The following is a 6,635-nucleotide window of genomic DNA, read 5'->3' as shown; positions in this document are numbered from 1 at the left end:
TATATTTTTCATGTACAAAAAAATAGAAAAAGTGATGTTTAATCGCTACATAAAAACATCACTCAGTTTTAACAAGACAATTATATCATCAAACATATATTATGATAAATTATGTAAAAGATAAAAATGATTAGATATCAAGATATTTTTAATCATTCATTATATATTTACAATTTTTGAGGTATGTGATAATGTCAAATCATTTAATTTATGTTGAAATGTTCTTAAAACCTACTAATTTTTTTTTTCTTATAACAGTCGATTATTGGAAAAGTTGTTCAAAAGCTTAGAAAGATTATTTATGCCCGCGCGAAGCGTGGGTAAATCAACTAGTTAATAAAATAATTAACAAAAAATGCAAAATCTTTTGAGGTGATTTTCAAATATTTATAAAATATACTAATTATATACATAATTATATAAAACATATATATTATTCAAAATTATAAAAAGTGACGGTAATATTTAAAATAACTTGCAAACTATTTTTTTCTTTGAGATGTTCTAAAACAAATCATTTAAAATCGTTTGAAATTGAATAAGCTCGGTGATTAATCTATTGTGGAGGTCCAAATTTGGGTGTCAACAACACACATGAATTATGGTCGAAATAAAATGCCTAATTGATTTTAATGCAAATGTGATGTAACGTTTCAAGTACACCTCATCCAATTCTAGGTGTAAACGATCATTAACTAGTATAAAACCCAACGAAAGGTTGGGTCGAACCCACAGGAAAGGGTACGTGTTCAAATTCAATTATGAAGTGCAAACGTGGTCTAATAAGTTATATGAATAGAAATTATTGAAAACATACAAACAAATCTAAAGGGGTGACAACGAATGTCAGATGGGAGGGTTCGGATTTGCAATTATCAGCTAAAACACAATTAAACACTAAGGAAATAACAATATAGAGAGGAGTTCTCGGGATGTGATCGATTATAGAGCCAATTTCACTATATGGGTAATTGAAACTACTAATGATTAGCTAAATATCAGTGTGTAGGCTAGACTATAAATGAAATAGTTTTCTCTCCAACAACTATCATGTTTCAAGTGATTTCTTTCGAACATCAACAAGCTTAGAAAAGAGGAACAACCCACACCTTAATACATCCACTATCTCGAGCTAGATGGGTAGGATTGAGTTTAGGATTCACTCTCTCGAGCTGAACCCATATCAACCCAATGCTTACAAATCATTAATCAAAAGCTTTGGTTCCAAAACTTCTCTCTCAAGCAAGCTAAGAACTCAAAATTAGAATTGCATTTGCAACTACAATTCATAGATTAAAACATAGCTAATGATTAAAGCCACTTTAATCAAGCAATTAAATTAGTAATTAACAATACCCATAAGCTAATTCATCCCATAATCACATGATCACACCCCAAGAATTGGGGTTTTAGCTAAACATCATAAAAAGGTAAAAACAATTACCAACTAGATTAGCCATCAACTGGGTAATAGTTTCCACGCCTTTACAATGTTCCAAAATGGTTAAATTCAAAAACCCACTTGCAAATCTTCAAGTTTGAGCCTCAAAGATTCAAAGTCTACAATGGAACGCTAAAACTAAAAAGAAAACTCTACTGAATGATTGTAGGAATTGTATGATGATCTCCTCATAAATCTTCAGTTCAAATTTCAATTTATAGTTGCTCAATTTTTGTCTTGAAAATTGATTGGGCGAGATAAATCGGGCTTCGCCGAACATGTCGGCGATCCCTCGTTTGCTCCAATCCATTGCCGGTTTGCATTGGTCAGTTGTCCTCAGGGTCCAGTGACTTTAAACGATCAAGGTTGCCATCGAGGAGTGGATCGACGATTCGCTGAATGCCCATTTTTGTCGCCAACTTGGCTTTTCTCCCTAGGGCAGGCACACTGGAACTTTGGGCAAGCTAACGAGCCACTCGGCTATTCGCCGAGTGGTCTTGGCGATCACCATGATCGCTTTTCTTCAGTTCTTCAACTTGTTTTGCTCCTTTTTGCCTGGTAGTGTCCTTGCCTTTCTCCTTAGCTTACATGCCTAAAACTCAATGCTTTAACATCAGTTTATAGAATAAATTAGGCATTTGAGGACACTAAAACTATCAAAACAAAGCCCTAAAAAGAGTCCAAATCTCGGACGCACCAACACCCCCAACTTAAACTTTTGCTTGTCCTCAAGTAAAACTTGAGATCAATTGGTTCTACAAGGCTCTTTACAAAAGTGCTGCTAAAGACTTAACATGAATGCACACAAAAGGTTCAAACTACACATACGATGCTCAATTGTGCACTCAAAGATTCAAATTGTGACTCACCATAATCAAGGGTACTCAAGTTCACAATGCTTGCTTCAAATGCCTGTTCAAGTTCAACAAAGGTACTCAAATGCCCTCACAAAAAAGATGATTCCACATTCACACATAATTCTTAAAAAATTTAAAGTCCCGGAATCGAATACAACTCTCACTCTCAAAAAGACGAACACCTGCATGACTCATAATGCAATCAGGATTACCTCCAGACCTTTGACTTTTTGAGAAGCTTAGGAATCCAATGTATTGAAGAGTTGTTCACAGGGATGGAGGCTCTTGGGCTTGTATTGGTGGCAAACAAAGGATTCCATGCCGTAAGATCACATGAGTCCCTTTTGGCGAGCCAGGACCAGTCGGCGGATCGCCCAAGGTCTTGGGCGACGAACCCAGCTCTCCCAAAGTTCCAGAACCTAGCAAGGTGCAGGATCCATCGCCAACCCAATGGGTGGATCGTCAAGTGGATTGGGAGAGCCCGACTTAGCTCGCCCATTGGGCATTTCGGGTCACTTTTGGGCCCTTTTATGTTATAAAGTCCTAAAACTATAAATAGGCAGTTTAGGGTCATTTTTAGGTAGATTATCTTGAATGTTGAAAACTGAAAACTCATGTTTTAGTGTTGAGCTTGGTAAAGCTTGTTTTGATTATTGCTTAGAAACGGGGGATGCAAGGTGAATTTCATTCCCTTGAGGTCTTTGTAAGAGTTAGCTAATATCGTAGGATTAACGGATTGAGGTAATTGGGTTTAATATACCCTTTGGTTGCTTTTTGTTTCCTCTTGTGTTTCTATCTACTTATCCTTTAATTCTTGTATTTAGATTTCCACATTTTATTGTGATTCCCTTTTGAGAATTACATCATTTGGTATCAGAGCTTGGATTAGATTCGTTCTTACGATTCTAGTCTTGGGTTTGTTACAAAAAAAAGAAGGTCAAATTCGTTTTTGAAGAAATTTCCAAAATGGGTTTTGTAGATTTGAGTCTTGTTTGAATTTCTAAGGTTGGATTAGTGTTCCCTAACCTTATTTGATTCTAGGTGTAGAATTAGAATGGTTTTGGTTCACTATTGAAGAATCCACCATTGGAGGTTCAAGAAGCTTGAAGAAGGTCCAAGTGGGTTTTAAAATCTGAAAGTTTTGGTTGTGAATTGAGAGCTAAGAAGTATTGGGTGTTGATCCCCATATCAAAGAGAGCTTGTATCTCAATTTTCATGAAATTCCGAGCCAAATATTTAGAGGGTTTATTTTTTTGGTCTTCATCTTGTTCTTGAGTTCTTGAAGAACATTCAAATCTTCAAAGGGAAGAATATTCAAAAAGAAGGGGTTTGATTCCAAAACAGAAGAAAGAGAAAGTGTAAAGGTGTTTGTACAAAAGGAATTTTACCAAAAAGGGTAAAGACTAAAGGACAAGTGAAGGGGGGACCACAGAAGTTCAAATTCGGAGGCCTTCAGGTGCAACTGTTGGACCATTAGGCAATCCCCGACTTTGCTCACCTAGTACATTCGGCACCTCGCCCTTTGGGCAGGTTAGTCGCCGAATGGCCTTGAAATTGTTGGGAGCTACTCGAAAATTTGGCGAGCTCAGCCTTTCTCGCAAAGTCCACTCGACGCTCCGCCGAACTTCCACCCAGATTGCCGAGTCGCCTTGGCAGATTGTCAAGTTTGGCGATCCCATCTTCAATTTGGTGAGTTGAACTTCACTTTTGGCCAAGAAACCATGTCATTTGGCTATCAGAAACTAGTTATACACTCTTAATCTCAGGTTCTAATTCTTAGTTTCTTTTCTTTTGATTCTCAAGATTTCTAAACTGATTTTCAACTTGTAATTGCTCTACTTCTTGACTATTGGTTCTTGAATTCACTTATTTGTTAGTGTCTTATCTTTTCGTGCTTTTATTCGTTTTACTTCGTAGTTAACTTTTTGATTCAAGTTTGTTTTGGTTTAATCGAGTCGTCCGTCCTTTCTTTAAAACAAGAATCCATTTCGGCTTAAGAGTAGAATTGACACTTTGTGATCAACCGAGAATAAGCAATCTTCAACATTAGCCGAGCCAATTTGAGAGGCAATCAAATGTGTGTAAACACGAGTGATTGTGAGTTCATTTTACTAACGCTAACGTTGTTTGCTGTTTTTGTTGAGTTTTCTTAATTGTTAGGTACCATGGCAAATAAAAGTGAGACCCGCCCACCTAAAAGAAAGGTTACCTTGAAATCTATCATGGGAGCGCTTAAGGATATAAGTGAGACAATTGGGCACATGAAGGGACACTTGACCACCATGGAGGGTAGTATATCGAGAATGGATGAGAATATGAACAAGGTAGAAGGTCGAGTTAACTCTACTAACTCCACACCACGAACTACTTTTCGTGCATCCACAAGTGGGAACGGCCACACTAGCTCTTCTACTATCATACCCAAAACTATGACCGATTGGCAAGAAAGTATGTCCATGATGGAATATAGAAGGATCAATGTGGAGGATGAGGCTTGGCCCAAGGAATGAGAGTTCAGACTACCAACGTATGTGGTAAGGTGAACTATACCAAGTAAGACCATGAGTAATCAAAGTCAAAGAGAGAATATTTTCCATTCCAAGTGCCTCATCCAGGGTAATGTATGTTCCTTGATCATTGACAATGGAAGTTGTGCAAACCTTGCTAGCATTGCTATGGTATATTTTTTGAAGCTTCCTACCACTAAGCTTGCTAAGCCTTACAAACTTCAATGGTTGAGTGAGGGTGAGGAATTGAGGGTGCATAGACAAGTCTTGATCATGTTTCAAATAGGGAGGTACCAAGATGCAGTCCTTTGTGATGTGATACCCATGCAAGCTTGTCATGTACTACTCGGGAGAGCTTGGCAACATGTTCGTTCAACAAAACACGATGAGAGAAACAACACCTATTCAATTGTGTTGAATGGACATGAGTATGTCCTTCATCCTATGTCACCATCTCAAGTCATTGAGATGTATCGAAAAGATGGATGAGTTGAGGGATAAAAGGAAGAATGATGAGGGGCATGTGGAAGTTGAAGGCCAAGAAGAAGAATAAAGGAGGAAGTTGAAAGGAAAAGCCCAAGTGTTATTGGTTGAGCATAAAGAGATAAGGGAGGACGTGTAAGTCAAAAGTTCATTGATCCTTACCACATATAAGGATCATGTGTTTCACGCTAACCTCTATAATTCTTCTCCTGCCCATTCTATTTATTTCCTTTTGCAGGATCCTAGTGAAGCCCTTTTAATGGAGCTACCAAGTGGAGTGACCCCTCCCCGAGGTATTGAGAACCAAATTGACTTCTTGGCGGGCTCACAATGTCTAGCCAAACCGGCTCATCGAAGTAGTTCGGAATATATCCAAGAGCTACAAAGGCGAGTTGAGGAACTCTTCAACAAGGGCTATGAGAGGAAAACTACAAGTCCGTGCGTTGTTCCGATTCAATTGGTTCCAAAGAAAGATGGAGCATGGCGCATATGTGTTGATTTGTGGGCCATTAGAAAAATCATCTTAAGGTATTGTCACCATATCCCTAGATTAGATGATATGATTGATGGGCTCAATGGTTATTGTGTGTTATCAAAGATGGCTCATCCCACTCCATGTCATAAATGGGATGATGCTTCTAATGTAGCATTCTGTTTGATGAAAGTGTTGCTAAATCGTTTGAGAATCCGTTATGGAGTGATGGCACAATTTCCAAAGGTGGAACTCTCATAAATGTTGTTAATGTATTTGAGAATCCACTATGGTGTGATGACACACTTTCCAAAAATGCAAATTTCTTTTGTGATCATGATAGTACATTTATTGGGAAGGGTAGTGTTAAGATGAAAAGGGATGCCTATGTTCTAAATGTTACTTTTTCCTTGCATGTTCCAAGACCTCGTATGAGTTGTGTTTCTCTAGTATCTAGAGTGGAGGCTAAAGTTGGCAACCCCTTGATTGAATTGTATTTAGGCGACACCTTTCTCTACTACTTGTTTGCATATACATGATGCTCATGCTATTGAGTGGAGTATGTTGTTGGAAGGTAAGAGTGCCTATATGATCAAAGGAGGTGCACTTGATCCAAGTTCATGGATTGCCTTTCCATTTGACCCCGGTAGTGAACTGAATTATAGTATTTGTGTGGGGATGCTTGGTCGAAATAGTAGGCATAATATGGGTGAAATTGTTGATACCTTTCCCTATGCAGGAAAGCTCTTTTTGAGGTTTTACCATCCACTTGAAGGGCCTACATTGTGTATGGGAAAGGATAGCATCCTAGACCCCTTTTGTTATTCTTACTTTGAGCATGATCTTGTTGATTGTGCATCTTATGGGGGTAGGAG

The sequence above is a fragment of the Solanum tuberosum genome, unplaced genomic scaffold (genome assembly GCF_000226075.1).
Source record: "Solanum tuberosum cultivar DM 1-3 516 R44 unplaced genomic scaffold, SolTub_3.0 scf00449, whole genome shotgun sequence".
Taxonomy (NCBI): domain Eukaryota; kingdom Viridiplantae; phylum Streptophyta; class Magnoliopsida; order Solanales; family Solanaceae; genus Solanum; species Solanum tuberosum.
Note: the sequence above shows the minus strand (reverse complement) of the source record.